A 10,618-nucleotide genomic window follows, 5' to 3' on the forward strand; every position below is an offset into this window, starting at 1 on the left:
GGATTTGCTTATCATTGCTAGTTGTTATGATGTTCAAGTGTCCTATGGTGCCCGCAAAGCGGTGGTTAGGGACGCTTTGTGTGCAGAGTTGGTGGAGCGAGGCGTTCTTCCTGCCCCGCAGGCAGCTGTAGAGCAGCCTGATGGCGGGGGTGTGAAGGTGGCTCCGGAGGCTGAGCCGGGGTCGGATGCCAAAGGGCCTGTTAACGTGCTACCAGCCGAGGCGGACTCTGATGCGGCTGAGGCGGGCTCTGACACAGTCGAGGCGGACCTTGATGCTGCTGGGGCGAAGCCTGAAGCAGCTGAGTCTGGTACGGCCGGGGAACCCCTGGCGGGGCGGTCTACGGAAGATCTCCGTTTGACCCTCCGTATTAGGGAGGTGGAAGCCCGTGCTAAAGAGCTTGAGGTACAAGCAATGCACCTCCGTGTCAGAGCTTTGGAGCTGGAGCGAAAGCCCTCCACATCTGCCTCTAGTCATCCTAGTACGTCCACCGCGGTCCCGACAGGTTTTGACATCACCAAACACGTTAAACTGGTTCCCCCGTTTCGTGAGGCCGAAGTGGATTCCTATTTTAACGCTTTTGAGCGTATAGCGGCCGCGTTAAGCTGGCCGAAGGAATTTTGGCCGCTGCTGTTACAATGCAAATTGGTTGGCAAAGCCCAGGAGGTGTGTACCAGTTTATCAATTGAAGATAGCCTGGATTATGACGTCATGAAGAAGACTGTGTTGCAGGCATATGAGCTCGTCCCAGAATGCCTACCGTCAAAAATTTAGAAAGTGTGAAAAAACCGCCAATCAGACATTTGTGGAGTTTGCCCGTGAAAAAAGTCGCCTGTTTGAACGATGGTTGCAGGCCAGTAAAGCACAGGATTTCGAGGGGCTGAAAGAGCTTCTTTTGTTAGAGGAATTCAAAAAATGTTTGCCGGACCAAGTAGTTATTTATCTGAATGAGCAAAAGGTGACCTCACTTGCTAAAGCGGCAGTGATGGCTGATGAGTTTACTCTCACCCACAAAACTATATTTTCAGCCGCTGTCTCACAGAATACTAGGGTGGGACAGGAAAGGAAGATAAAGTCACCAAAGATAGGACTGAAAGATAGACAGGAGGATGGTGTTAATCGCGACTGTTTTTATTGTCGCGGACCCGGACATCTAATCGCTGCCTGTCCTGCGCTCCGGAGGAAAGAGCAGCGCAAAGGCTCTAGAAATCCAGCGGGCGTAGGTCTCATCAAAGTTGTCCCTTTGCCTAAATCGCATTCCACTCTCACCCGTGATTTGCACCATGTGGATGCAGAAATAGAGCCACGTTTTAAACCGTTCATCACGAAAGGCTTTGTTTCTGTGACGGGAGAAGAGGGGGACAAAGTGCCTGTTACTATTCTTCGGGACACAGGTGCGCATCAGTCGTTTATGTTGGATAGTGTACTACCATTGTCAGATAAAACTGCTTGTGATTCGGATGTGTTGGTTTGGGGAATTAAGATGAGCGTTCTTCGGGCGCCGTTACACAAAGTCCATTTACATTCGCCCGTGAAAACGGGGCATGTCAAAGTTGCGGTGAGTTCCCAGTTGCCGATTAAAGGGGTTTCGTTTATTTTAGGAAATGACTTGGCTGGTGGGACAGTTTTCCCACCGCCTGAAGTGGTGGAAACGCCTATTTCTTCTGTCACTGAGGTTGCCGCCCCTTTGTTAAATGTGTTTCCTGTTTGTGCAATCACTCGTGCGCAGTCACGCAAATTTGATGACGTTATGGATGTTGCTGACACGTTTATGGCGACGCCAGACGAGAGAATATCTCCCAGCCGTGAGAGTGACAGAACAAAAAGCGATGTGATGAAACTGATGCCAGAGCTGGATGAGAAATTGAATAGGGATGCGTTGATAACCGCTCAGCAGAATGACTCATCACTGGCTCCCTGTTTTCTATCTGCAGCTAAGAGTGCAGGAAGTGAATCACCCACTTCTTATTTTTTGCAGGATAGAGTTCTTATGAGGAGGTGGTCCTCTGACCGGTGTGGTTTGCCTGGTGCTACGCAGGTGGTGGTGCCGAAGCCACATCGAGGGCAGGTGCTTAGCTTAGCGCATGATGCCAGCATGGTTGCCTGTGGTAGGGTCCAGCTTATCAGCTCAGTTCGCTGGCCCATATGTGGTGGAACAAAAACTCAGTGACAACAACTATGTGATCCAGACCCCAGACCGCCGGAGAAAGTCTAGGGTTTGTCATATTAATCTGTTAAAATCGTTTCACTCGAGGAGTCCTTCGGGTGCGCCGTCTCCAGTGTGCGCCGCTAGTACTGTTTCTCCCTATGAACCCTCTGATGACGGGCTACTCCAGAAAAGTGAAGCGCTGGGTAGCGGCCGGTTGAAAAATTCGGAGATCTTAAATGATTTAGACACATATTTAGTCCACCTGTCTGAACCCGCTCGAGCTGACATCACTGATCTGATAGAAAACAACTTATCACTTTTTTCTGATCACCCTCGTCAAACTGCGGTCCTGTGCCACGATATTGATGTGGAAGGACATAAACCGATTAAGCAACATGCTTACCGAGTGAACCCAGTGAAAAGGGCGATAATGCAGAAGGAAGTTGACTATCTCTTAGAACACGGTTTAGCCTTTCCGAGCGCCAGCGCATGGAGTTCGCCGTGTGTGCTAGTACCAAAATCCGACAACACTCCTCGGTTTTGTAATGATTACAGGAAAGTTAACGCTGTTACCAAACCTGATTCATTTCCTCTTCCTAGAATGGAGGATTGTATTGATAGAGTGGGATCGGCATCGTTTGTAACCAAACTTGATTTGTTAAAAGGTTACTGGCAAGTACCTTTAACTCCCCGAGCCTCTGAAATATCTGCTTTTGTTACACCGGACCATTTTCTCCAGTATACGGTTATGCCGTTTGGGTTGCGTAATGCACCCGCTACTTTCCAGCGCCTTATGGCCAAAGTACTGGCGGGCGTGAATAACTGCGATGCCTACCTGGACGATGTTGTCATTTACTCATCCACCTGGTCTGACCACTTACAAACACTCTCTCTCGTTTTCAGCCGTTTTCAGGAGGCCTCGCTTACGTTGAACCTAGCCAAATGTGAATTTGGCAGAGCCACCATCACATATCTGGGAAAACAGGTGGGTCAGGGACAGATACTGCCGGTGACCGCGAAAATACAGGCGATCGTTGAGTTTCCAGTCCCACAAACGAGAAGGGCGCTGCGCCGATTTCTAGGAATGTGTGGTTATTATAGAGGGTTTTGTAAGAACTTTGCCACTGTCGTCGTTCCTCTCACCGATTTGATCAGTCCGATGAAGCCTTTTGTGTGGACGCCTGTTTGTCAGACTGCTTTCGAGTCTGCGAAAGCATTACTGTGCAGTTCCCCTGTTCTTACGGCCCCGAATTTCATGTCCCCTTTCAAGCTCGAGGTTGACGCTATGCGGTTGGTGCAGGAGCTGTCCTTATGCAGGAAGACCATTGCGGCGTGGATCGCCCAATTTGTTACTTTTCAAAAAAATTCAACAAACATCAGATGAACTACAGTACCATTGAAAAGGAAGCCCTTGCCTTGTTGTTAGCCCTACAGCATTTCGAGGTGTATATCGGATCCAGCTCTATCCCTGTTCAAGTGTTCACTGACCATAACCCATTGGTTTTTCTCTCCCAGATGCAGAACTCAAATCAGAGACTTATGCGTTGGTCCCTTCTCTTGCAAGACTTCAACCTGCAGATTAGGCATAAGAAAGGGACGGAAAATGTCATCGCGGACGCCCTGTCGAGAGCAATTTTGTAGTCTAGGATTAAACACTAGAAGGATTGTTTAATTCTTATGGAAGGGGGTGTTACGAACTTGTATGTCCGTGTGTTTGTTTGTGCAGGTGCTGTGTTTTTGTCTATGTTAATTTAGCTGTGCCAGGGCCCTGTTCCGATTGGTGCATGGACTTACTGCCCCGGCGTGATTGGATCCAGCTGGAGGACCCGCCCAATAAAAGGAGGCTGGAGTACTACAGCGGGATTTGCGTGTCATCTTTGCGCAGGGGCCATGCTAATCTTCTCTGTATCGTATCCAATTTAGCGTACGCGCTTGCCGAAGCAAGCACTATTAATACCTGTGACAAAGACAAAGGCACAGCTGGTTCCTGTGATACAGCTTTAAAACCCACACCGTGATGTCCAGTAAGTGGTGGTTGAGACTATTTTAAACAGGACATAATAAGCAACGCTTCTTCTGGGCTGCTGTTCTCAGCAAATCCCATTCAAAGACTAAAAGAAAAACAAATTGCTTGTTAGAGCTTCCTCACCACTTTCCAGCCTCCCCTAGTGTGGCTCTCAGCTCTAAGCCCTTCCCTCCTACTGAGAATATAAATCTTTAACAACTGTTCACAAACATAATTGAATTAAACTCAGGAAGTCGTTTTTAAGTCAAAATAAGATCACTGTTTCCTCCCAAAATCAAGTGTCTATAAAATATCAATGAAAAAAAAAAGATTCGCCAGTCTTTTAAATCCAGTATTTGATTTTTTTTTATGATTATTTTAAAGAATTAAATATGTGAAGGGTTTCACCACTCGGTGAAACACTGCTTGAATAATTTAAAAAGAACCAAAATGTGAATTTTGAATTCATATGCCCATCCAAACCTCTTTTTTAATGAATTAAGGATGAAACACAGGACTAACTGGACAACATAGTAATGCAAATGATCCATGCTAAAAAAAAGAAAAAAGAATCCCTGTCAACCATTTACTACATTCAGGCACAACATCCTCCAGGTGTATCTAGCGTAAAACATAATTATACTGCTTCCAGAAAAGCAGCCAGTAGGGTGATGAAAGCAAATTATAATAGAGGGTATGAACAAGATGCCGCAGTCGCTGTCTCCTGAGTGACAAACACACAGCAGTTAGTATTTGCATTTACATAAAAAAAAACTAGATCTAAATCATTTCTTACATTGTAAAGTCTCGCTGTGCAGTTCTTGAAAAAACATACAACATACAACAGAAGCAATGTGAGGAGGTTTGATGTTTTAGTGCAATGTTAACAAAGCTCACTGTTTTCTGAATGAAACTAAAAAAAAAGTGCAGATTTTTCACATGATTGTGATCATTCACATCCTGTCAGCTGGACGTCCGTCTGAAGTTCATCAACTTCTCAATAGCACTGTCTGTCTTAATATTGGTATTGGTGAAGAAAAAGGTGGTTGAAGTTTAATTAAAAGTAACCTGCACTTTGAAGACACTTATATCCTATTATATTAAAAATCTTCGGTTTAAATCTGATGTTTTTAAAAACTATAGAACTTAATTTTCATAATATTTTTAACAAGCTCAAAACTCTCGCCCTAAGACAGTTGGGATAGGCTTCAGCGCCCCCTGAAAAGGAGAAGCAGAAGTGAATGGATGGATGGATATTTTTAGTTTCCTTTTCCTAGCTGACAGGAGTGGCACCCGGTGTGGTCTTCTGCTGCTGTTCAAAGATGCTGTTTTGCATACCTTGGTTGTAACAAGTTGCATGTGAATTACTTTTATCCTTCCTATCAGTCACTTAAATCATCGTTCTGCCTCATTCTGATGCTCAGTTTGAACTTATTTACTTACTTATTATTTTGTTGCACTGAAAAGCTAGATTTTTTTAATCTGGCTGTGAAGCACAGCTGAACTGTAAATGAACTCAAATACATTATAAATATATATATTCAGTTTTATCAGCTGTGAGATGTGTTACGAACTTGTATGTCCGTGTGTTTGTTTGTGCAGGTGCTGTGTTTTTGTCTATGTTAATTTAGCTGTGCCAGGGCCCTGTTCCGATTGGTGCATGGACTTACTGCCCCGGCGTGATTGGATCCAGCTGGAGGACCCGCCCAATAAAAGGAGGCTGGAGTGCTACAGCAGGAGAGGTCCTCGCATTTCTCCTCATCACCCAGCAGTAGTCCTGTGGTAGCCGCTGGCTGCAGTATACGTGCGAAAATTGTGGAAGTGGAGTGGGTAGGGGTGAGCTGCCGTTTATTTTGATCACCCGTTTTCTCCTGTTTTTGAGTTGGTTAAGGAGGTCAGACTCTGTCTTTATTTTGACTTTATTTTGGTGAGGTCAGGGGTGCGGGATTTGTGTAGGTTTGTTTTGTTTATTGTTTTGGCCTTGGCTCACCCTGAAGTGTTGACACTCCCGTTTTGGTTCTCTTTATTCACCTTGTAAATAAATCACTTCACATCTAACGGATTTGTTGCGTGTGACTGCTTGGGTCTTGGGGAGGGAAGCGAGTGCCTCGCTCATGTTATGGCCTGGCCCTAGACGGGTCGTAACAGATGATTAGTGTGAATGGGATGCATTTAAAAAGCAGATGCTTTAATTAGTTAAAAAGATGCAAATATATGCTAGATTTGAGTTCTTGGATGAATAATAATTTAACTGGTTTCTGGGTTTCTCCTACTTACAAAGTTTACAGAGCATAACAGGAAAATAAAGATTAGGCCTAAAGATTAAGCTTCTAAATATTCAGACTTTTAAATTAAATAGACTGACAACCAGTCTACATGTGTTTTGTGGACTTGGAGAAGGCATTCGACCGTGTCCCTCAGGGTGTCCTGTGGGAGGTGCTACGGGAGTATGGGGTGTCTGGCCCATTGCTACGGGCCATTCGATCCCTATACAACCGTTGCAAGAGCTTGGTTCGCATTGCCGGCAATAAGTCGGGGTCATTCCCGGTGGGTGATGGGCTCCGCCAGGGCTGCCCTTTGTCACCGACTCTGTTCATAATTTTTATGGACAGGATTTCTAGGAGCAGCCAAGTGGCGGAGGGCTTTCACTTGGTGGCCTCAGAATCTCATCTCTGCTTTTTGCTGATGATGTGGTTCTGTTGGCTTCATCGGGTGTAGGGATGGGTACCGGTATCCGGTGCCATAATGGCACAGTGATCTCATGGGATCATAGTCACCAAGAAAACAGTTGGTAACATACTACACCGTGAAGGACTGAAATGCTTCACGGGTCTCCCTGCTCAGAAAAGGACATGCATAGGCCCGTTAGAAGTATGCCATTGAACATCTCAATGATTCAGAGGAGGACTGGGGGAAAGTTAGGTGGTCAGATGAGACCAAAATCGAGCTGTTTGGCATCAACTTAACTTTTGGAGGAGGAAGAACGCTACCAAAGACTCCAAGAACATTGTGCCCACCGTCAAACATGGAGCTGGAAACATTGTGCTTTCGGGTGTTTTTATGCAAAGAAAAAGAGGACAACTGCACCACATCACAGGGAGGGTGGATGGGGACAAAATGTAGATGAGAATGTCCTTCCCTCACCCAGGGCATTGAAAATGAATCATGTGTGGATATTCTAGCATGACAATGATCCAAAACACACAGTCAAAGCAACAAAATATTAGCTCAAGAAAAAAGCATATTAAGGTCTTGGAGTGGCCTAGTCAGTCTCCAGGCCTTAATCCCACAGAAAATCTGTGGAGGGAGCTGAAGGTTTGAGTTGCCAAACATCAGCCATGAAACATTAACGGCTTGGAGAGCATTTGCAAAACTAGTGGCCATCTACAAGACACGTCTAACCTCTGTGATTACCAACAAAGGTTTTACTGTACATGAGTCTCTGGGTTCATGCTGCCCAGAATACCCACTGGATAGTTCAGCTTGGCTGGGCACTTGTTAAGACAGAAACATATATGAAAGTGACCTCCAGGGTGATATAACACAACTTTTCAATTTCATCGACAAACTGAGACAGAAGAGATCTCAATTCCTTAACTGATGATCTTTGTTAAATAACTCCTAATTGTCACAACTGATAACTGCTAACTGTGGTTAAAGGGAACTTGTTGTGTCCTTGGGCAAGACACTTCACCTACCGCCTACTGGTGTTGGCCAGAGGGGCCGATGGCGCGATATGGCAGCCTCGCTTCTGTCAGTCTGCCCCAGGGCAGCTGTGGCTACAACTGTAGCTGCCTCCACCAGTGTGTGAATGTGAGAGTGAATGAATAGTGGAATTGTAAGGCGCTTTGAGGGCCCCGAAAAGCGCTATATAAATGCAATCCATTATTATTATTATTATTATTAAAATCCAAACTGTGTTTTAGCCCACATTTTAAAAACTGTACATCAGGAATGTAATCAAGTAAAAGTAAATACAAATGTGTCTCACTTGTTTTTGATCTAATACCTTTAGAACCACTTTAAAAAAAAAAAACTGACTACATCAAACAGACTGAAAATGGCACATGTGACAGATAAATGGCTGGTAATCACTGGGATAAGTAAGATAAAGTATGTAATGGTGCTCACAGTGAAAGCCACAGTAGACCAAAAGATCAATAAATTAATTTTAATACTTTAATATTAGATTAAATGTATTTAAAGAAGTTTTATATACATTTACATAAGTGCCGCCTGAGTCATTTCCATCTGTGCAAGCAATGTTATATGAAATAAATTCCCTGTTCAAACTCAGTTGTTTTGTTAATTGTCTGTTTGATCTAGAGAAGTATGATTTCAGACATCATTTAATGGTGCCACTGCCACTGTGATGCCACCATCACTGCTGGATTCTAACTGATCTTCCATCAGCTCTAATTTCCATATAACTCAGTGAAACAAGGTAATCAACTCATCACACCTTTGTCTGCAATAACCTAATACATAGCTAATACAAGTCAATTCTGCCATATTTGCCAGTCATACACAGGAGTAAAATATTGTTTCACCTAGTCCACAAACAAAATAAGAATAATTCAAAGTTAGAAGAATATGAATTATGCATGTACAGTAAAGGTTTGAGCCCACGAAGTGGTCCATGAAGAAGACCAGGGGGACAGCAGTGAGCTTTCCTGCGCTATTTACTGTGCACTGCAGTAAATGGCGCTGCTGCGGTTCGAGGAAGTATATTTTTTGAACCACACAGTGATGTAGGTAGTCAAGATGCTTTCAATTCTGCCTCAGTAGAAGGAGCACAAAATCAGCACCGGGGCTCTCGCTCTCCTCAATCTACAGAGGAAGTTTACTGTGTGTACTGTCTTTTTTGACCATAAATGCATTTTTGTTTGTCCAGGAAAGGTCATCTGTGTTATGCACATCCATAAATTTGGTGCTGCTCACCCTTTCCATAGCAGAACAATCCCTTTTGTTGTCTCCACATTTAAGAAGTCATTATTGCCACTGTACCACACGACCAGTTGGTTGGCCTCTCTGTGTTGTTTTTTTGGTGAGACCACATTACGTTTGTGCCATCCACAAAGTTAATGAAACCACATGCTTGGAGGACTGCAGTGCTCAGCGTGATGGTGGTCGATGTGTTGTTGTCGACCCAAAGTGCTTGTGGTCCCCCATTGATGAGGTCTATTATAAAGTGAGGTGTTCGGGCTCAGCGGGTCCAGTTTGCATACTAACTCCAAGGGGGATGATTGTGTTGAATGCCTAGCTAAAGTCTATGAACAGCATTCTGACATAAGTTTTATTTTTTCGTGTGTGTGTGTGTGCGCATGTGTGCCCTGGTGGGTGAGAGCTGAGTGGAGGAAAAAGGAAGCAATGTTACTGTCAAAGGTCTCTGGTGGGTGTTTGTAGTCCGTGGTGATCTAAATGCCTTTCCCCAGACTCCTAAAGCCTTTCCTATCTCTGTAGGAGTAGCGGTGTTTGGCTCTTCTGATGCGACATGTGACAGGTTGACCCTGGCTGCCCTCAGACTGTCAGCAGATCTGAAAGCAGTATCCCTGGCTTTAAGTAGTCTGTAGACTTCCTTATCAGCCATGACTTCTGAATTTCCTGTATACTGAATATCCTGGTGTGTCATACAATTATTATATTTGGTCAAAGTGTCAGTGTTGTTGGTTAAGTAACTGTCTGCTTCAACATGACCCAGCCTGTTGAGAAAAAGCAGTCCTGAGGTGCTTCAAATACCAACGCACTTAAGCTTCTTCTGCTTTGTCTCACAATGTTTGCAGTATTTCCTTTCTGAATGGAAAGAAGTTACCAAGTTTGGTGTTGTGCTGGGCTGGCAAAGTAATGCAAGGCCCTGAAGTCATTATGTTAGCGTGCAGTCTAAGTTGTTATTTGTCATTCCGTTGATGTCTGGCAGAACCCAACTACTACACAACTATTTGCATACCAACAAAGACAACTGTGACAACCTTGTGCACGTTTGACTTGGCCTTATCTGCTTCACACTTAAGATTTACAGACTGTTCACAGGATAACAAATAATTATGTTAGTGGTAAGCTGATCATAAGCTGATCATTTAACCTGTGACTTAAACAGCTTCAATCAACATCTGAGAGCAGCCCAAGAGATGACAGAATACACAGAGAGACTGGAGGAAGACAGTTGAGCAGTCTGGCTAAGGAACACAAGTAAGCCTTTGAAATAGCTTTTTAGGATTTTCTGGAAGAAGCTTCCCTCATCATAAGCACTCACCCTCCCTTTTATAGCCACAATCCAGGTCACTCAGGCCAGCCTGATCTTAATGGAACCAGGGTGATGGCTTAAAGTTACACCTCTATGTAATACCTGTGGCCACAGTTTAAAGGTCTGCCCTATAATCTCAGTAAACTATACTGCTTTGGTGAGAGACCCCTAATCTCAGAGCTCCAAAAGCAAACCCAACTGAGTTTCTGGAACAGCTTAAAC

At 44.4% G+C, this 10,618-nt stretch overlaps 1 non-coding gene across 1 annotated transcript; it reads right to left on the reverse strand.

The window, feature by feature from the left end:
- Positions 1 to 3,985: 3,985 nt before the first annotated feature.
- LOC146692936 (U6 spliceosomal RNA) lies at positions 3,986 to 4,095 on the reverse strand. The gene has a single exon (XR_014915452.1). It is a non-coding gene; the product is annotated as a U6 spliceosomal RNA (small nuclear RNA).
- Positions 4,096 to 10,618: the final 6,523 nt, after the last annotated feature.

This window comes from Copadichromis virginalis, linkage group LG15 (genome assembly GCF_057382275.1).
Source record: "Copadichromis virginalis isolate Kocher_CV1m ecotype Utaka linkage group LG15, C_Virginalis_male_GT1.1, whole genome shotgun sequence".
Classification (NCBI taxonomy): domain Eukaryota; kingdom Metazoa; phylum Chordata; class Actinopteri; order Cichliformes; family Cichlidae; genus Copadichromis; species Copadichromis virginalis.